We start from the raw sequence: 22,081 nt of genomic DNA, 5'->3' as shown, positions 1-22,081 counted from the left end.
TAAAACAGGAAAACTAAGACAGATGTTGAGATGACAAAATAAAACACGGAAAACTCATAAAATAAGATTTTTCGTTGCAGCAGCATAAAAAACAAGGAATTGCACATAAGTATAAATTAAATTAAACGGATAGAAATAAACAATTCTAAAATGTAAACATCTCAAAATAGAAAATATACGGATCGTAACAGTTGATGCTGTCATTACATAGATCAGCATCACCTTAGCACACAAATTCATTTTCATCTCAAACCTGATTTTTTGTCTTTTTAGTTTCCATCTTTGTTATTCTGAGGGAAAGAAAGAGATGTGATGAAATCTTAAATAAAAATGAAGTTAACATGTCGTACTAACTTCTGAAATGCAAGTGATAATTGTTTAAATACTTGTAATTTGTTAATGAAAGTGAAAAATAGTTGAGATTAACCGTCTCTTGTGACCAGTGCTATATCATAATTCACCATGTTATACTTTATTATGTTTAAACTGATAAAAACGGATCCAGATTTGAACACTGTCCTGACGTCAGGACAGTGTTCAAATCTGGATCAGTTTTTTATCAGATCCGTTGCAGCCCCTTTTTTAGAGATTTGGGTATGGAGGAAAATAGAGAGGGTTGTGTTTTCTGACACTTGGTGAGTTCCCTGGAACACCGGGGACACATATTCATGTAGAAAAGACGTACACAAGTGCATTTTGCATGATAGGTCCCCTTTAACGTAGCGACAGTAAAAGTAGTCATTGTGCAGATTGGTCCGTTTCAGAATAATATATATGATATGTTTTATAAGTTAAACCGGTCCTCGGCAACACTTACATCCCTTCATTCATCAAACTCCTCCGACATCTCTCTGCCTCAGGTCCTCGAGGAGTGGGCGAAAAAACATCAGCCGCCACTTTGAAAACGCAGAGTGCTTTCAGAGCTTCATTGTGATGCTGCTAATCATCCTGCTGTCGGTCCAATCATCCTCTAATTGCTCAGATATGAGACAAACGCAGCAGCACTTCTTATCACAGAGGGAGGACTCTACAAATGATAAAACTGCATGTAGAAGCATCCTTTGTATACGCTTGGCACAGAAGAACATGAAGATTGGAGGCATCAGGGTCAGGATATCTACAGGTCCCCGATGTGTCAGGAACAAACGTATGCTGTGTAGAGACTAATGCACTAAAGCTGCGTTCACTGTCCTCCGTGAAAGTCAACGTCTCCATATCGTTTAATTCATCGTCTCCGGACATTTTAGTGGAAGCTGTTGTGTAACGTCATGGATAGAACGTCATGGATATAACGTCATGGATATAACGTCATGGATATAACGTCATTTTAAAGCCCTTTTTAAACACTAAAACAAAGTATGAAGTCTCTTAAAGCTGCCGTTTATGATGACTTTTTATAATATTACATCTCCTCACCTGGGACTCTGAGACACTGGGATGGACCCATTTTAAATACATTTACAGACTCCATATTTCCACATCTCACACTGCAACAGATCTACCTCCATACAATTTAAACTTCTGAAAATCAAGCTAAAGGCGGCTAATGTTGGGCTATAAAGGAACTACAGCATTTGCTGAGGTTGATGGAAACACTTACAGTGAGTCGGCTCTTTGGAATCAGGACGAAACTAAAGTTATGATATACTTAAAGATGCTGTGGATCAATCCTGCAGTCTTCATCGGTAAATGTCTTTCACATTACTCAGTAAACTGTCAGGACACATTCATAAAACAGCATGTCTGATGTGTGTGAGGATCTCTAACAAAAGCAGCTTTGATACGTCTACCGGAAAAGCTCTCATTATGGTTTCAGATGCAGACGTCCTTTATGAGATGTGTTTGGAGCAGCTCTGAATAAAAGCAATAACACTTCCACATTTGAAAGAAAAACACAATTTCCTTCAGGCTGAAGCGGCTTCAGACACGAAGCTGTTTGAATGTGTTGATCCGCGAATCAAACGCACCTCCGGCACAGAAACCAATCAGCAAAGCTTTTCATTAATTGTTCTTTTTAATCATCATCAGTGTTTCTCCCCGAATTCAATTAATTCTAAATATCCTGACAATCACTCATTTAATACTTTTCTACTTTTACTTGAGGAACATTTTGAATGCTGGACTTTTACTGTAACAGAGTATTCCTACACTCTGGTACTTCTACTTTTACTCAAGTACAAGACCTGAGTACTTCTACTTTTACTCAAGCACAAGATCAGAGTACTTCTACTTTTACTCAAGTACAAGATCTGAGTACTTCTACTTTTACTCAAGTACAAGATCTGAGTACTTCTACTTTTACTTAAGTACAAGATCACAGTACTTCTCCTTTTACTCAAGTACAAGATTTGAGTACTTCTACTTTTACTCAAGCACAAGATCTGAGTACTTCTCCTTTTACTCAAGTACAAGATCTGAGTACTTCTACTTTTACTCAAGTACAAGATCTGAGTACTTCTACTTTTACTCAAGTACAAGATCTGAGTACTTCTACTTTTACTCAAGCACAAGATCTGAGTACTTCTACTTTTACTCAAGCACAAGATCTGAGTACTTCTACTTTTACTCAAGCACAAGATCTGAGTACTTCTACTTTTACTCAAGTACAAGATCTGAGTACTTCTACCTTTACTCAAGCACAAGATCTGAGTACTTCTACTTTTACTCAAGTATAAGATCTGAGTACTTCTACTTTTACTCAAGCACAAGATCTGAGTACTTCTACTTTTATTCAAGCACAAGATCTGAGTACTTCTACTTTTACTCAAGTACAAGATCTGAGTACTTCTACTTTTACTCAAGCACAAGATCTGAGTACTTCTACTTTTACTCAAGTACAATATCTGAGTACTTCTACTTTTACTTAAGTACAAGATCAGAGTACTTCTCCTTTTACTCAAGCACAAGATCTGAGTACTTCTCCTTTACTCAAGTACAAGATCTGAGTACTTCTACTTTTACTCAAGTACAAGATCTGAGTACTTCTACTTTTACTCAAGTACAAGATCTGAGTACTTCTACTTTTACTCAAGCACAAGATCTGAGTACTTCTACTTTTACTCAAGCACAAGATCTGAGTACTTCTACTTTTACTCAAGCACAAGATCTGAGTACTTCTACTTTTACTCAAGTATAAGATCTGAGTACTTCTACTTTTACTCAAGCACAAGATCTGAGTACTTCTACTTTTATTCAAGCACAAGATCTGAGTACTTTCTACTTTTACTCAAGCACAAGATCTGAGTAACTTCTACTTTTACTCAAGCACAAGATCTGAGTACTTCTACTTTTACTCAAGTATAAGATCTGAGTACTTCTACTTTTACTCAAGCACAAGATCTGAGTACTTCTACTTTTACTCAAGCACAAGATCTGAGTACTTCTACTTTTACTCAAGCACAAGATCTGAGTACTTCTACTTTTACTCAAGTATAAGATCTGAGTACTTCTACTTTTACTCAAGCACAAGATCTGAGTACTTCTACTTTTATTCAAGCACAAGATCTGAGTACTTCTACTTTTACTCAAGTACAAGATCTGAGTACTTCTACTTTTACTCAAGCACAAGATCTGAGTACTTCTACTTTTACTCAAGTACAATATCTGAGTACTTCTACTTTTACTTAAGTACAAGATCAGAGTACTTCTCCTTTTACTCAAGCACAAGATCTGAGTACTTCTCCTTTTACTCAAGTACAAGATCTGAGTACTTCTACTTTTACTCAAGTACAAGATCTGAGTACTTCTACTTTTACTCAAGTACAAGATCTGAGTACTTCTACTTTTACTCAAGCACAAGATCTGAGTACTTCTACTTTTACTCAAGCACAAGATCTGAGTACTTCTACTTTTACTCAAGCACAAGATCTGAGTACTTCTACTTTTACTCAAGTATAAGATCTGAGTACTTCTACTTTTACTCAAGCACAAGATCTGAGTACTTCTACTTTTATTCAAGCACAAGATCTGAGTACTTCTACTTTTACTCAAGCACAAGATCTGAGTACTTCTACTTTTACTCAAGCACAAGATCTGAGTACTTCTACTTTTACTCAAGTATAAGATCTGAGTACTTCTACTTTTACTCAAGCACAAGATCTGAGTACTTCTACTTTTACTCAAGCACAAGATCTGAGTACTTCTACTTTTACTCAAGCACAAGATCTGAGTACTTCTACTTTTACTCAAGTATAAGATCTGAGTACTTCTACTTTTACTCAAGCACAAGATCTGAGTACTTCTACTTTTATTCAAGCACAAGATCTGAGTACTTCTACTTTTACTCAAGTACAAGATCTGAGTACTTCTACTTTTACTCAAGCACAAGATCTGAGTACTTCTACTTTTACTCAAGTACAAGATCTGAGTACTTCTACTTTTACTTGTGAGAGCCTCAGATTTGTGATATTATTTATAACTGTCTTTGTTAAGCAGCCTTTTATTGCTCTTCTTCTAAAATGAGTCACCTCATTAATTAATTGTCATTAATATCCTGCAACATCTGACAGAAGCTTGTCATTTAAACTACAAAATAAGACGGCCCGGCTTATGTCTGTTTCTGTCCAAAATAAAGCTTTCATTTCATCACAAAGGATGTCAAAAGATAGATCCTATCAGCTTCATGGATATGTTTCCCAGATGGGGACATCTCAGTGTGAGAGCCTGTTAGGGAATAAATGATTTTCTTGCTTAAGTCATATCTTCAGAATGATTATTTCTCAAATGTTTGCCGACATATCTCGTAAGCGTGATCCAACATTAAATAATGTGTCACTTTTTGCATTTATTAAAAGTTTAACCCTCTATGTTTGTCCACTTTGTAAGAACCGAAGATAATGACCTCACGTCACCATCGCTAAGCTAAAGGCGGCTAATGTTGGGCTATAAAGGAACTACAGCACGGTCACATGACCTCACGTCACCACCGCTAAGCTAAAGGAGGCTAATGTTGGGCTATAAAGGAACTACAGCACGGTCACATGACCTCACGTCACCATCGCTAAGCTAAAGGCGGCTAATGTTGGGCTATAAAGGAACTACAGCACGGTCACATGACTTCACGTCACCACCGCTAAGCTAAAGGTGGCTAATGTTGGGCTATAAAGGAACTACAGCACGGTCACATGACTTCACGTCACCACCGCTAAGCTAAAGGTGGCTAATGTTGGGCTATAAAGGAACTACAGCACGGTCTATCATACGAGGTCACAAAGACACACAGGAGCCTCTTTTACTTTTCCTCTTCATCTCATTGTACTATCATTTGGATGTTTTCAAAACGACTTGCAGGTAAGTGTATACTCAGAGTGGTGTTGGTTCGGTTTCTCCTCTGAAAAGTCCCTCTTTGTCTCATTCCCAAAACCAATTCATCCCCAGGCCACTTGCCAAACTCCATCCCCTCACCTTCATCTCGTCATTGGCTCTTCAGCTCTTTCTGTCAGCTCCAGGTCCTGAGACAGAGAGAGCTGAAGAGAATACAGATCAGTGAGTTCAGGGCAGCGACTGTTTATCCCTGTAATACCCAACGTACTCTCCAAGGTGAATGTATCCCTCCTGCCCTCAGAGAAGGATCCAAACCTCCAGTCTGCCTTTAACTTAAATCGTATTCATTAATCTCAATGAACCAGGGATGATCAATGGCTCTGAGTTCATCGGAGAGACGAAGGTTACCTTGAACAAAAAGTCTTTCATTTAAAGCACGGCGCTGTGGTTAACCTCACATACGTTCTCACCTTGTGTTCCTGAGAGATAAGCATATGTTTACCCTTATTTAGGAAGATGCTTCAAGTTAATGAGGTTACTGCTTCATGGTACAACTCAGACTCAAGGTAAGGGACTCAGCACATGTTTTTATTCATGCCGTGGCCCGAAGCGTTCTGTTTATTGATCGTCCGTACTCCTGTTCCTGTACACTCAATATCTCAAGAATACCTTGAGGGAATTTCTTCAGATTTAGGGCAAAACGTCCACATGAGCTTAAGGGTGAACTGATAAGAACTCTGGGGATCCAGAGTCATGGTAACCTTGAATCGATCCAATTCTTGTAAACTAAATATTCTGGTTCAGCAGTGAAGAAAATAATTGTAATTTGGCACTCATTTGCACTGGTGGCCAAAGCTCAAGGTGAGAAACAAAGTTTGTGGGCTCTTACTTAAGTTATAATACCCTATTAATGATGATTAATATGTAAGCTAAGCTAAAGGTGGCTAATGTTGGGCTATAAAGGAATTACAGCACGGTCACATGACTTCACGTCACCACCGCTAAGCTAAAGGCGGCTAATGTTGGGCTATAAAGGAACTACAGCATGGTCACATGACTTCACGTCACCACCGCTAAGCTAAAGGCGGCTAATGTTGGGCTATAAAGGAACTACAGCATGGTCACATGACTTCACGTCACCACCGCTAAGCTAAAGGCGGCTAATGTTGGGCTATAAAGGAACTACAGCATGGTCACATGACTTCACGTCACCACCGCTAAGCTAAAGGCGGCTAATGTTGGGCTATAAAGGAACTACAGCATGGTCACATGACTTCACGTCACCACCGCTAAGCTAAAGGAGGCTAATGTTGGGCTATAAAGGAACTAACAGCTAACATTAACGAGTTCTCCTGCAAATTCAACGTGGATTTGTTATTCACAGTATAGTTTCGTAAACAGAACTTATTTCAGGATAACAACTAAACAACCCACTCAAGAAACCATTGAGCTCCAGACCACGGGACAGGAAGTGATAAAATGCTGACTTATTTCCGGGTTAAGGACTCATTCCTGCACCTCTCTACTGACATGATCTGTGTTTACAGCTCAGTGTAAAGTGCTTATTTGAATTCTGTTTTTCATTCGGCTCTCAGGAATCATCCTGACAGCTGCTTGATTTAAACAGCCGTGCTTTGGTTTATGTTTCAAACAAAAGAAGCTCATCAGTATTCTCTCTCTGTTTATCATCCTCATATTTACATTCAGAGCAGGAGGAAACAGCCTCTGTGGAAATAAACAAAGTGAAGGTGAATCCGCTGATTCGTTTTGGAAACTGCGGAAATGACAGCGGGGATTTTAATCATCCTCTTTTGTTCACAAGTTGTCCTGATCGAAATTGGTGGAACATTGAGGCAATCCAAAGCAAACACTGAAGTGATTTGAAATGCAACATATCTTGTTGTGATGGTTTAGAAATAATCTGAAGTTTGGAGCTCAAACTGAAAGTAGGAAACCGTCACAGAGGCTTTGCTGGCACACAAACTGACTTCCTCTATCAATCATGTGTGATATTAATATGTATCAAGACAATAAGGACACATGCTTGCGTGCCTGTAGAGAAAGGCCCTGTTGTTACTGATTGTAAAATGCATTATAGTTTGAGAAGTCTTAAAAAGTAGATTCATATTCAACCAATCTGCCATCCAGGTAGTAATTACGTCACGTCCAAGTGCAATGAAGGAAGTCATTTTGTTTTATGTCAGTATATTTTGTAGAAATCACATCTAAAGTACTCGTTTTTACAAGTTGATTTGATAAATTGCTTCTCTTGGATAACTGGACATAAAATCACACTGTACATTTTACATATACAATTTAACATGTAATAATCCATTCCTTACACACTTAAAGGTAGGGTAGGTAAGTTTGAGAAACCGGCTCGAGATACACTTGTTGTTATATTCCATGGAATGCTCTTAACATCCCGATAGCAATGAATATCTGAAGTGCTTTGACAAAAAATCCATAAAAACATATCATCTGTGGAAGCTGTAGTTCTGTAAAAAGCACGACCAATCATTTGAGCCGGCCCGGCTAAAATAACTGGATGGCCTACCTGCCTGTCAGCCTTCCATCTGTGCACAAACTTATCTCGTGCCCTCATTGGTCATGTGCGCGTTCGTGTGTGTTGGAGGAGGGGCTCTGTAAGGAAGTGGCAGATTTTCTCCGGTTGTGTATTTTCAAATTCTAGCGATCTCGAGCCGGTTTCTCAAACTTACCTACCCCACCTTTAATGTACTTATAATATCCTGCTTTATATTTAGTTACTGTACATTTGTATTACAACATGTATATTTTCTACTTATTTAATGCTATTTTATTTCTATTTGAGATGTTTACATTTTGGATTGTTTGTTTATACAAATTAATTTCTCTAATGTACAATGCCGTGTCGTGTTATGCTGCTGCAACGCAAACATTTCCCAAATTGGGATCAATAAAGTACTTCTTATCTTATCTTATCTCATCTTATCCAGTGACAGTGCTGGTGGTAACGTCACAGTGGTGTCGTGTGTACTCTGAGTGATAGGAGGTTTAACCCCTCCATCCCTAAATACATTGGACCCTTAATTCCCACATCCAGTCATCCCTTCTTCAACCCTCTCTCCCTACTTTACTTTTGTTCATCCAGCAATTCATCCCTTTATCCCCCCTCCCTACATCAGTCATCCAATCTTTCCTTCATCCCTACATCCATTGATCCATTGATCCATTGATCCATCCCTTCCTTCCATCACTGCATCCACACATGCCTCCCTCTCCACATCCTTTGTACGCTCATTCATCCCTTTCTACATCCCCACATGGGTACGGAGGAAAGAGAGAGGGTACCGGGGACACATGTTGATGTATGAAAGACATCAGAAAGTGCATTTTGCACGATAGGTCCCCTTTAAGACTTCTCTGCACACTGCTTTTCTAACTGATCCACCTAAACGAACCAAAGTAATTGAAACTATTGTTTTCTAATCAACATCATCTCAAACATTGTCTGTCGTACCAGTCCATGTGAGTGGTTCATGTTGGCAGGCATGTACGTTTCCCACGTCTCGAAGTTCTGCATTTCTCTGCAAGCAAATGCAACCTGACCACAGAGATAAGAAACTCCAAGAACAAAGATGTGTAATATCCATGCTCTCTCATGATGAATGCTTTGCTCTTCATCCTGTTCAGTAGCACTGCCTCGTGGTGCACAGGTCAATGCATTCCTGTTCCTTCACTACGCCTGCAGGCTGAGTGACGTCCTCAGTGCTCATAGAGATTACATGTGTTACTCCTCTTATTTGAATGCTCTTTTCAGTTGTCAAGTGGTATATTGGCAGTGAAATAAATGTTCAACCGTAGTCTCTTTTAACGTGTATACTTTTTTAAAACAACAACACTTCATTGTGCAGTGGGTGTTACGGGGTTTGGCTCTTCATGCATATTAATCGTCTAAAGAGGAAGTCAATCTAGTCTCTCAACATCCTGACATCCGTCTGCTGCTCATTGGCTACAGAGGAAAGGCATCTTTGAACACATGGTTCCTCCTTCACTGTGAGTAGAAACAGTTTCTTGATGTAATGATTCTGTAAACCTCCTGTGAACATTATTTAATCTGACATGTTGTATCACAGAGAGGAGAGGAGCAGCTATGAGTCTAACTGCAGCAGCGAGTGGATTAGTCGTCTTCCTGCTCTCTGTGTCAGGTACTGTACATCTACACTTACATTCATCACATGAACAGAGGGGATTCTGGGAAAATGTGGGACTTGTACAATCAGGTAATTTGTGGGAATAAGTGGATTGGATGAAATGCAAACTTTCCAGAAACATTCTAAATACATGTTTTGTCGTTTCGTTGAAACACGTTAATGTTTTTAAAGTAGTTCTTTAGTGTTACTTGTAAAGGATATTCGTACAAATATATTTCCTCTGTTGGTCAACGTGGATTGCATTTATCTTTTGCATAAAGTAACTGTGTGCTCACAACTTCTATACGCTTCAAACTGAGAATATTGTTCATTCAGAACTGTTCCCTCCTCTCCAAGTTATAACATTTAGCTTGTTCTTTTTTAAGATCTTGTTGTTTACGTTAAGTTTTAGTGTTTTCTCAGAAGTCATTTCTGTCTCTCAACTTCTCTTATGTCGCCATACGTCTGCACCGAACCCTTCTAGTTCCTTCTCTCCTCTCTGACCTCAGTGTTATATTCTCACGCTCTGAGTTAAAAGCAGTCTTCTTCTTTTTCCTATCTGCATCAGACAGAAGCTGCTCACGCCTCAGTGTTCTGCATTCATTGTTATTTTCACACTTACCTCAGCAGCAACCTGACCACAGAGCGAACAGAGAGGGAACTGGACAGAGAGTCACACACTAATCTAATCAATATGATCCCTAATCATTCACTGTTAATGTATATGAAGGCATCCACCAATCCTCCACAGCACTGACGTTGAGCTAACAGTTTGTTTTTGGACCTGGCATAATTGAGATATAACGCTAAAATAAGTCATACGGTATAAATGCATCAGGTATGAAGTGCCTCAGAAGGAGTTAAGATGAGTTTAACGTGCTCTTCTGCTCTTTCCCAGAAAAGTGTGTGAAATGTAACTCAGTAATTATTTGTTGACTCATAAACGGCTCTTTTTAAGCAATTTGAAAACACTTTGTTTATGGAAACTTGGAAACACATAGCAGTAGGACATATGATCTTAACAATGATAAATCTCATACAGATCTATATTCAGTTCTCTTTACATGACATGTTACTTGTTAGACGCTTTTATCCAAAGAGACTTACATACTCAACACTGTGGACAATCCCCACAGGAGCAATTTGGGGTGAAGTGTCTCAGGGACACAACGACATGCTGACTGCAGTGGGGTTTGAACCTGTGACCCCTGATCCCAACACCAACACTCTATCCACTGCGCCACACGCCTCCCGCCTTACATACCGTAGATGCATGATTAGAATATGTTTCTTATAATCAGGGATCTTGAGGCTTGTCCGGGTTACATCATCATGAAGTTATATTTGTATTATGATACCATTGTTCTCAGTAACTAATTGTTAACTTAAGTTTTTTAATTTGATTCTAGTTTCTGATGTGCTCTGTGTTTCAGCGGTTCAGGGTCAGGGTGGCTGGGGAGTGACTTACTCTTCTACTGAGAAGATCTGTGCAGTGAAAGGATCAACCGTGGAGATAAGCTGCACCTACACATACCCATCTCCATGGAGAGGCAGTGGCATAACAGTACAGAAAAGATTCTGGTACACTGAAAGGAAAGATGGTGAACGTGTAGATCTGAACACAGACTCAGAGTATGCAGGTCGTGTAGAGGATCTCTGTGAAAAGAACATCTGCACTCTGAGAATCAGAAACCTGACAGAGAGCGACTCAGCTAAGTACTGGTTCGAAACAAACCACCAAGATGGAAAATATAATGGTCCACCTGGAGTCACTTTGTCCGTCACAGGTAACATTTTCATTCATGTGTATCATTTCCAAATGTTCAAAATCTAGAAAACAATAATATAGATGTGTTTGTTTCATGGTGTGTGAGCTGAGCTGTGTGATCTGTTTGTATGTTTTGTTGGTTTGACTGTACAGCGCTTGTGTCTGGAGGTTTTAAAGTGCTTCATAAATAAAGCTGTATTGTATTGTATGAATGAATGTATGTTGACAGTTTTGATCTGAAATATCATTCCTGTTCTTTCTTCACAAATCCAGGTCTCACGGTACAGGTTAAACCCAAATATACTGAGCTGAGGTGTCAGAGCAGGTGTGATGTACCCTCTGGTCATTATGTCTGGTACAAGAACTTGACAACTCAGTCAGGAACATCTTCTAACCATTCATTCCTCTTTGGTGAAACAGCCACATATTCCTGTGCTCTGAAAGGACATGAGGACTTCCCCTCTCCTGCAGTGTGTGAGTTTACCACGACACACACACTGACATTACAATGCAATTCAACTTCAGAGATAACCTCACTGCAGTATTGTTAATCTGCATATGGAGACAGCAGTAGTACAAACACTTAGCTGTAACCTGTACATCATTGTAATAAAAGCAACATACAGTAAACAATAAAAGGAAAATCCTATACGCACCAAGAACATCTAAAAAAGAAATGTAAGAATACATTTGGAAGTGATTTTGGTTTATATTAAATATTTAATAAAAATATTTATGGTAACAAAAATATAAAATACCACCAGTAAATAAGCCATCTTAAGAAAATAAATAAGATGACTTGGAGATACTCAATTAGAATAAAGCAACGTTTATGAAACAAGTAAAAACAAAATATCAGAAATAACCAGGAATCCATAACCACAACGAAACAACAAAACATCACAATGAATAAATTACAAATGTTATAATGGGTTCAATTAAATCAAGAACAAGTGGAAGTGAAATAGTAAAAACAGGTGAACTTCATAATTTAAATTGCCTTAAGGAAACAACCTTTAGATTGTTCTGCGTGTTATTCACAGTGAAAGATGAAAGATGAAACATTTGGATGTTGCATGCTCAGTAAAAACAGCCACTATACATCATATGAAGAGAAGAACCAGTCGTTACAAACTAAAGACTCAAATGTTAAACACTTGTTATTGGCTGTCCGTTTCAAACATGAGTTTAAATGATTTGACAGCTCCAGCTCCACATGACAATAATACATGACAAAAGTAAAATCTAAAATAAATATTTTAGATAGAAAATGATGTGATTTTAAATATTCTTATATTTAAATATTAATGTTAATTTCTCCTGCAGACTCTCCAAAGCTCCCCTCTGTGTCAGTGAGTCCCTCTGAGGAGAGAGAAGAGGGCAGATCAGTGACTCTGACCTGTAGCAGTGATGCTAACCCAGCAGCTAACTACACCTGGTACAAGGAGGATGGAAAACAGAAACTTCGTCCTCCCACTAACAAAACAAAGCTTGTCCTCAGCTCCATCCAGTCCTCTGACTCTGGACAGTACTTCTGTAGAGCTAAGAACAAGCTGGGGAAGAAGAGATCTACAAACATCTCTATTGATGTGAAATGTGAGTTAAAATAGTTTCAGAGCTTTAATCTGTCCTCTCTTGGCTGGAGAAGATGTCACCGCTCATACTTTCTTCAGCTCTTCTTGCTTCACATTCACAGTCTGCTGTAGTTCTCTGAACTGACTTCAGGCCATTTTAGGAGTTTTAAAAAGTGTAAGGACCCATAATCAAAAATCTATTTCAAAGCAAACCTACAATAATCGTTAATACATCTGCTCAGGATGCTCCAAAGCTTCCCTCTGTGTCAGTGCCACTGAGATACAACAACAACACTTTACAGCTGTGTAGACAATAGAATGAATACATTTTCAGGGGGAGTAGGATTCATGAGGTGGAGTTAACGCCAACCTCAGTAACATCAACAAGGATTCTCATGGTCAGGAATATAGCTTAGGTTAGGCCTGTCTGTCAAAGGCCTTACTGAATGAGATGCTTGTTACTTTAGCATTTACAGTCGCTCTTAGTTCATTCATTGTGTTTATCATAAATGTTTGATAAACTCTCATTAACAACTACTTCAAATACTATGACACTGTAAGATGACCTAAGCTCTTATAAACCTTCCTGTAATAATCACATTGACACAATGGAAACATTACAGGACAAGAGGTTTAGACTGTTTCTAGGAGGCCATTCAAGTAGTGTCAAATATGATACATTAAAGTGGACCTATCATGCTATATTGAATAATATAGTGTAGGACCATACCTATATAAGGCATATTTATACTTTTTTTTTTTCAAAATACCAAACAGATCATGCATTTTAGCCATGCCTCATTTTGCTCAATTTGCACTTTTTTTTAGCTCTGCTCTGCAAGGGCAGATTCAGTGAGAACAGCACCACCTACAGGCCTGGCATATGTACTACAGCGTCTCCAGCGCTTTCGAACGGCAATGGCCGTGGCTGTCTCCTCCTGATTGGTGGAGTTGGCCCAATAGCCGTAGCGCCCCCGTCCTGACGTCAGGACAGTGTTCAAATCTGGATCAGTTTTTATCAGATCCGTTGCAGCCCCTTTTTTTAGAGATTTGGGTATGGAGGAAAATAGAGAGGGTTGTGTTTTCTGACACTTGGTGAGTTCCCTGGAACACCGGGGACACATATTCATGTAGAAAAGACGTACACAAGTGCATTTTGCATGATAGGTCCCCTTTAAATCACAAGAGGCGAATCACCTATATTAACACATTCTTAGAAATGATGTTCCTTTAATAGAAGTACAGTATTAATTATTTTTGCCAATGTATCTTGAAGAAAACCCAAATTGATGTGACTGTAATGTTACTCCAACAAAGCAACTTAGAGATATGTGTAGCTGTAACAATGCAAGTACACAACGTACCTGTTTCCTGTAGCTCTGCCTGCTAAGTTTAGATGCTCCCAAACATATCATTTCAATTTGTCTATCCTCATTTTCCTTGATTTATGTCATTTCTCCCAGATGCTCCAAAGCTCCCCTCTGTGTCAGTGAGTCCCTCTGAGGAGATAGAGGAGGGCAGTTCAGTGACTCTGACCTGTAGCAGTGATGCTAACCCAGCAGCTAAATACACCTGGTACAAGGAGGATGAAGACTCTCCAAAAGCTTCAGGACAGATCTTCACCATCACAGACTTCAGAGCTGAACACAGTGGGAATTATTCCTGTGGAGCCCAGAACAAGTTAGGACGCAGTATCTCCACCTTTCATCTGATTCTTGTGGCAGGTAAGTTTTATGGCTTCATCTTAAACCGCAAACTTATCCGCTTGTTTTTTGTTTCAGTCACATAAAGTGGTGTCTTTACAGGCCTCACTAAAAAATCTATTAGAAAGCTGCAGCTAATTCAGAACGCCGCTGCTCGAGTCCTCACTGACACTAAGAAAGTGGATCACATCACTCCTGTTCTGAAGTCCTTACACTGGCTTCCTGTGTGTCAAAGAATAGATTTCAAAATACTGTTGCTGGTTATAAAGCTTTGAATGGTTTAGGCCCAAAATACATGTCTGACCTACTGCTAAATTATGAACCATCCAGAACCCTCAGGTCTTCAGGGACTGGTCAGCTTTCTGTCCCCAGAGTCAGAACTAAACATGGAGAAGCAGCATTCAGTTATTATGCTCCAAATATCTGGAACAAACTCCCAGAAACCTGCAGGTCCGCTGCAACTCTTACTACTTTTAAATCCAGGCTGAAGACTTTTCTTTTTTGCCGCTGCTTTTAATTGAACTATTCACATCTTAAACTGCACTGTAACTTTTAACTTTTATCCATGTATTTTTTCTTTTAATGTTTATTTTATTATCTTTTCTTTTTAATGACTGATTTTAAATGCCATTTTTAAAATGTCTTCCATTTTTGTAAAGCACTTTGAATTGCCTTGTGTTGAAAGGTGCTATATAAATAAACTTGCCTTGCCTTGCCTTGCCTAGGAGGCAGAAGAAAGTTGCATCGTTGATGTGGGAAAGGGTGTAGGAACGTTTTATTTCTGTTACATACAAAATGGCTCATAGATATTCATTATAAAGAAGATGAACTTTATAAATCCCAATTTGGGATTATTTTTTGTTGCAGCAGCATAACTTAATAACAGATACAAAGAGTAGAAATAAAGAGTTCTAAAATATAAACATCTCAAAATAGAAATAGAAATAAACCAGCATCTCTTATCTCTTGTGTTTCGACAAATTGTTGGGTTTACTGCTGCAGATTGTTGTGCTGTCTTTCCCTGAATACTTACCGTGAGAGTTGTGTTTGTTTTGTTAAGTTAAGTCAAGCACACCCAATGTGAATAAAGGGTTCTTCTTGCCTACATAAGAACAGAAAAGTAAGGTAAATCCAAGGTCTGTGCAGTGCCCATTTTTTGGGACATTAGATGGCAATCACTGTTTGCAGATGATACCGTCCTTTTAATTAGACCTTGACTATTAGTGTGCCTAAAACTGAGAAGAACTTAGCAATGCAGGTAGTTGTTTTCAACATTAAGTATATGTTTTAGGCCACATTAAGGGTTTTTCTGGGCACAACTGAGCAGGAGAAAGTTTTGAGACAAACCGTAGACTCACTGGGCTGGTTAACTGTCCAGCTGGTCTGGGAGCACAAGGAGATTCAAAAGGAATGAAAAACAGTATTCACGGAGTAAAAAGTATCCCCATTAGAGAAACTGTATTAACTGACTGTTCTCTGTTGATCACTGTTTCTCAGGATCATGGGAGCTACTACCTTTTGTAACAATCCCTGTTGTTCTCCTGGCTGTCATATCTCTCTCTGTCTTCCTGTGGATCAGGTGAGCAGATCTGTTCAACTTAATCATTGTTTGTTAAATCATTGAAAATGTGTTTGTTAGAACTTTATCACTTTTTTTTAACCAGAAAAAAGAGGGCTTCCAGGGACTCTGCTGAACCTGAAGAGAGACCGGAACACACAGAAGAGGTGAGAATATTCCTATAACAAATAATGTTTATCTAGTCCTAAAAAATCTGTTCTATTGATACTTGTCTTGAAACGTCCTTAATCTTTTCTGTCATACAGCATCATGTTGATGAAGCAGGGATAATTCTTCCATCATACCACATTTGAGTTTTCAGTCCTGGCTGCAATCCTCTGCAAACCTCATACCAATTAACATTAAAATGTATAGCTGGTCCCAATGTCAGACAACAATATGTCCAAATGAGCAATCACAGGTCAAGGTGCTCTGCTGTTTCACGAGTTATCCTCCAAGTGTCAGTATTGGGTCCACTCGTGTTCATCATCTACGGCCTTCACCATGTTGTCCACTTTCACTGCTATTCCGATTATGAACAGGTCTACATGTCCACCAAACCCAAAACTACCCTGCTGCCAGGACATCAGGAGCTGGATGAACAGGAACTCAGTGGCAACTAAACGAATACCGTCCTCATTGGCTCTAAAACCGACCTCTCCATGCCACAAACCTTTACTCCCCCTAACCTAGTCATTGATTGCTTCTCTGTACCTTTCTCCAGTCAAGTCAAAAGCCTTGCGGTCACCTTAGAAGCACGCTCTCTTATCCACCAAACATAAGAAACATCACCCAGACTTCATTCTTCCACCTACGCAACATTTTCAGAATCCACCTCCATCTCTGTCTCAATTAAGTCTTAGTCCATGTATTTTTCACACCCTGTATTTACGATTGCAAGGGTTTCCTATCCGGCGGTTCCACCAATCTCTTCCACAAGCTCCAAATCATTCAGAACTCGCATCATTACCCGCACAGAATCCTCTGACCACATCATTCGCCTGCTCCCTTTTCAATACCGAAAATGTACTACAAAAACCTTTTACTCATCTACAAAGCCCTCCATAGTCTCACCACCACCACTTATCTCACTGACCTCTTTCACATGAGTATACCCCCTCCTGCTCCTTCCACTCATCCTTGTTTGACTATCTAACCATCCCCACTCATCACCAACCATGTTTTTCTTTTCGAGAATTAGTTTTATGCTTTCAAATGTGTCCTTGGGTGTCCTACAAGGCACCTCCAAATAAAAAGTATTATTATTTTTATTTTCTAGTATGCCACCATCATATCACCCCACCCTCATCCACCTCCACTGGCTGCCGGTCAAGTCCCGGATTCACTACAAAACACTCCTCCTCACGTACAAGTCCCTCCATACCCTCGCCCCCCAGTACTTAACAGACCTCCTACATCCCTACACCCCCTCTCGGAGTCTGCTCTCCATCCCCCGCTCTCGCCTTCGTACTGTGGGTGGCAGGGCGTTCAGTGTTGCGACCCCCACCCTCTGGAATGCACTTCCTGCTGAGATCCGGAGCGCTGCCTCACTGGACATCTTCAAATCCTCACTGAAAACGCACCTGTTCACCCTGGCCTTCGGACCCTAGTCCTTTCCTGGTCCCCTGGCCTCCTTTATTTTATTTTTGTTTTGTTTGCTCCTCATTGTCTGTTTTGTTTTGTCTGTCCACCATGTACAGCGACCTTGGGTCCCTGGAAAGGCGCTTTATAAATTCCATTTATTATTATTATTATTATTATTTCACAGGATGGGCCTCTTCAAAAATGTGCCATGAGACAATTATGTATCTTAAAGAAACATAACATGTATTAATTCAAAAGTGTTCAGCTTAGCTAGTTTTACTCTTACTTGGAAATGTTCTTAACCTGTTAAGCCCCAAGCCGGTTTTTCAGGTCTCAGGCTCGAAAATGACATTCCCAGAACAAATGACCATATCTTCCCTTCTAAAAGAGTTAAATCAATAATCTTTATTCTCAAAGTAATGATAAACCTGTGAGTTGGATTTAAAAAAGTCAGAATCAATATAGATGTTTTTTATTTTAAAGACAATTCAGATTGAACATAGTAAAAAACTGTAAATTATAGTGTCCGTCCAAAAATTCTTTTTTACTTATAGTGAAAACTACCCTTGGATGATGGGTTAGTAGACTAAAAGCTTTAGGAATCCAAAGTACAACATATACTAAGTACCCTGTATCAAGATTGATGCAAAACAAGTGACATTTGACCTTTTTAGAGAGATTTAGCAAAAACAACTTCACCTCTGAGGTGATTTGGGTGGAAATGGGTTTCTTTCCATATCTCTGGCCCCCCTTGGTCGATTTTGATGGTTGACACCTCTTTCTGACCGTTAGAGCCAATAGAATCGAAGGGGGAGTCCCCCACACACACTCATTGTGAAGAGAAAATGTGGGGGCTTTGCGCATGTAATTTTGCATCAGAGTGGACCAATCTCTAGCTTTGACATCTGGAAACGGAAAAGCAGTTTTAATGCTTATGGATTATCAGAAATCATTTCAAAGGGACACAGACACATTGGATTAACCTATGGATTAACTTCAGCAGCGTTTTTATCGTTTTAATGCCATTGAAGACCACTTTGGAGAGACTACAGAGCCAAGGTAAGCTTGTTAGCATTTTTAGCTACCTAGTGCCAAATGTTTTGATGTCTGTCTTTGCTTATACGCAATTTCGTATAATTCAGTGATAATGTCGGTGTCAATAGATTCTGTGTCACCTCACGATGTGAATCGATGTCTTGGATGTGGAGAAGAGATAATTAATAAGGTTTTGTGAGTGATTTTCGGTGCAGTAATCTGTTAGCATTTTTCGCTCGTTGCTAATTCAGAGGCTCAGCGTTAGCATTGTGGGTTTTCTTTTGAAAAATAAATAAAAATGATCAGTTAGATGAGTTTCTTCCCGTTACATGGATATAAAACATTCATAGTTTATTAAATGAACATGCCCTCAGACACTGTTTCCTGCAAGATGTTGCGGCAGTACCCCGGTACCGGGGTCTCTCGGGCTTAACAGGTTAATGCATCAAATTGTTCATTTAACTTGGTTAGCATTAATTCTTCCCCAATAAAAAAGTAGTGGCTTTCGATACAACAAAGGATGTGATCCCTAACTGGCTTCCCACTGCCAGCATTTTTTTATTGGGACACTGTAGATATTAGCATAGAGTTAATGATAAAAGACAATTACCTTTGTACATTTCTCTAATCACTTCACATAACATTTATTCACTCTTTTATTCATCTTCCAAAAGATAAATCAGAATGATTTTGAGGCCTACTTGACCTTTTATCAGAAATGTCCCAACTACTATTGGATTAAATGCCTTAAAGGTCCCCTATCATCCTCTTTTTCATCAATATATGACAGCTCTCAGATATATCCAGAGCCTGTCTCTGATTGGCAGAAACACCAAACAGATCATTGCAGCATTACCCATAATCCCTCTGTTTCAGCCCTGTTTCCAAAGTGCTGATTCTCTGTCTGTTACTTTAGATGAAAATAAGGAGCCCCTCCCCACGCCCCTCTGAGAGACATTTGGTTAAGAAGAACTCAATTGCCCCTTTCACACCAACACTTTTCCCGTTCTAGCTCCGTGCTAGAGCTTTTCTGGTTCGGAACCGGTTCACCGGAAACCCCTCACATCGACAACGACAACAATGGCCGATTTTATTGAAGCGCTACTCGTTTTGGTTTTCCATCGTTGTGTACAAACCATAGACTGTATATGGTACAAACTGGATAACGTGGGCTTTTTGTTGTTGTTCAGGAGGTTGATCCCGCCCCTGCCCCTGCCCCTGCCCCTGCCCCTGCCCCCGCCTCCGACGTAAGCGTGACGTATGCGGTTCTTGCTTCTCTAGACCGACAACTTTTTGGTGCTTGAAACAAACCGGATTCCAGAGCTTAGAGAAGGCTCCGCTGCGGTGTGAACAGGGAAAACCGGTGCTTTTCAAGCTCCAGCTCCGAACCGGCCCTGGAACCGCGTTGGTGTGAAAGGGGCAAATGGTGCTCTAGGAGGAGATTCAGGTGATAAGGTGGAGGGGGGGGGCGGGTTACCTTGGTTGCTGATTGGCTAATGGTTACACAAGCCAACACATAGTTATGACATCATAAAGTGGCCAAAATCTGATCAGCTCATTTTCAGACATGTTTTTATAGAAATGGATCAAAAAGAGAGAGAATCTTTGTTCCTGAAACTTTCAGAGTCTCTTTCCACAGAGGGGACACATGTTGATGAAGAAGAGACATGAAGAAGAGGGGACACATGTTGATGAAGAAGAGACATGAAGAAGAGGGGACACATGTTGATGTAGAAGAGACATGAAGAAGAGGGGACACATGTTGATGTAGAAGAGACATGAAGAAGAGGGGACACATGTTGATGTAGAAGAGACATGAAGAAGAGGGGACACATGTTGATGTAGAAGAGACATGAGGAAGAGGGGACACGTGTTGATGAAGAAGAGACATGAGGAAGAGGGGACACATGTTGATGTAGAAGAGACATGAAGAAGAGGGGACACATGTTGATGTAGAAGAGACATGAAGAAGAGGGGACACATGTTGATGTAGAAGAGACATGAAGAAGAGGGGACACATGTTAATGTAGAAAAGGATTTTGCAACATATTCATATCTTTCAAAAGGTAAAGCATTTTTTAACCAAGAGCTACTTTTAGAGTTGCCAGTCTGCCGAGATCTAGGGGCGTGCTAGCGAACTGTTAACTGGGGGGGAGCCTCGCTGTGGGGAAACGGCGGACCTCTGTCGGTGCAACTTCAATGATGCCTTTTAAAAACATAAAAAATGAAGGGCGGTGATGGCTGTCAGCGAATCGAGCCGCGGCCACGGCCGTTCTGTGATTCTCCAGATTCTACAGATGGCCAGTCCGCGGACGGTGGAAAATACATACCGGAATGAAAAAAAGACGTGCAACGGGACGGTGTTCCCACGGGAACAAAACTTAAAATATTAAATGAAACATTCTCATCTCTTAAAATTCACAACTTATTATGAATTAAACATTCACAAACTTATAACTATGTATTCACATGTTTAACTCTGTTACATGCACGCAACGAACAGAAGAGCGTATCAGAATTAGGAGGGAATTCCGTCTCGTAGCGTGTGTGCAGCGTTTAGAAATGCCGCTCTAAATTACCCTTCTTCGATAAAGCCACGCTCGCATTGCAGATGAGAGACAGATGGACTTTGAATTGGAATAGATACAAAAATAATCATCCTCCCACTCGGAGTGAAAATTATATATTTTGTGCTTTTTTGCTTCTGCCATAATTGCGGTCTTGTGTGTGTGCGGACTATCACTCCTGTTGCCACGGACAACGTCAGCGAACTAGTGCTGCCCCGACACATGGGGTCACGCCAATCACAAAGCTTTGATGCGTTCAAGTGCATTATTCTGGCACAGGAAGATTATGTTATAGGACATTAACGATAAAACAGAATATTGTTGTTCTATTTTTAGACACATCTCGCGATCGACTGGGAATCTCCCCACGATCGACCCGGGCACCCCTGCGCTAAAGTAACATATTGAACATGATGGATGTATGGATTAAAACCCACCCAATAAAACGTTTTGTTATTGAAAGGCACATTGGGTATTGGAGAGGAATATGCATTAGCTGATCTTGGTGCAGTTTCATACTGCTGCCACTAGGTTTTAGCAAAGAGCCGTATTTTTCACCAATAGAAAACCATTTCCAAGTTCCGGTGGGTATATAACTATCTTTGTGTACAGTATTTTAGCACACATGCTTTGTTGGCCGTCATGTTTTATTAACCAGCTCCATTATCAACATTTTATGTGATATTATGTTTTTGTAGTTTTAAGGTTTTTATCATCAGAGCTCATTATAATTGTGTCTCTCGCTTTGCTGTTCTGTTTGGCTCTGTAAGCACGTTTCTTTTTCTCTTCTGTATTGATTTGGTTTGATTGGTTTACATATAATAATGTGTTTGAAATGTTAACAGCTCATGTCTA

At 39.8% G+C, this 22,081-nt stretch overlaps 1 long non-coding RNA gene across 1 annotated transcript; it reads left to right on the top strand.

Annotated features, from left to right (window-relative positions):
• The first annotated feature begins 14,314 nt into the window (after window positions 1-14,314).
• On the top strand, window positions 14,315-17,380 carry LOC117475347. Its single transcript, XR_004555161.1, has 4 exons — window positions 14,315-14,503; window positions 15,980-16,061; window positions 16,147-16,207; window positions 17,320-17,380. It is a non-coding gene; the product is annotated as an uncharacterized LOC117475347 (long non-coding RNA).
• Window positions 17,381-22,081: the final 4,701 nt, after the last annotated feature.

This window comes from Trematomus bernacchii, unplaced genomic scaffold, assembly GCF_902827165.1.
Source record: "Trematomus bernacchii unplaced genomic scaffold, fTreBer1.1, whole genome shotgun sequence".
NCBI lineage: Eukaryota > Metazoa > Chordata > Actinopteri > Perciformes > Nototheniidae > Trematomus > Trematomus bernacchii.
Note: the sequence above shows the minus strand (reverse complement) of the source record. Positions and strands in the feature narration are given on the sequence as shown.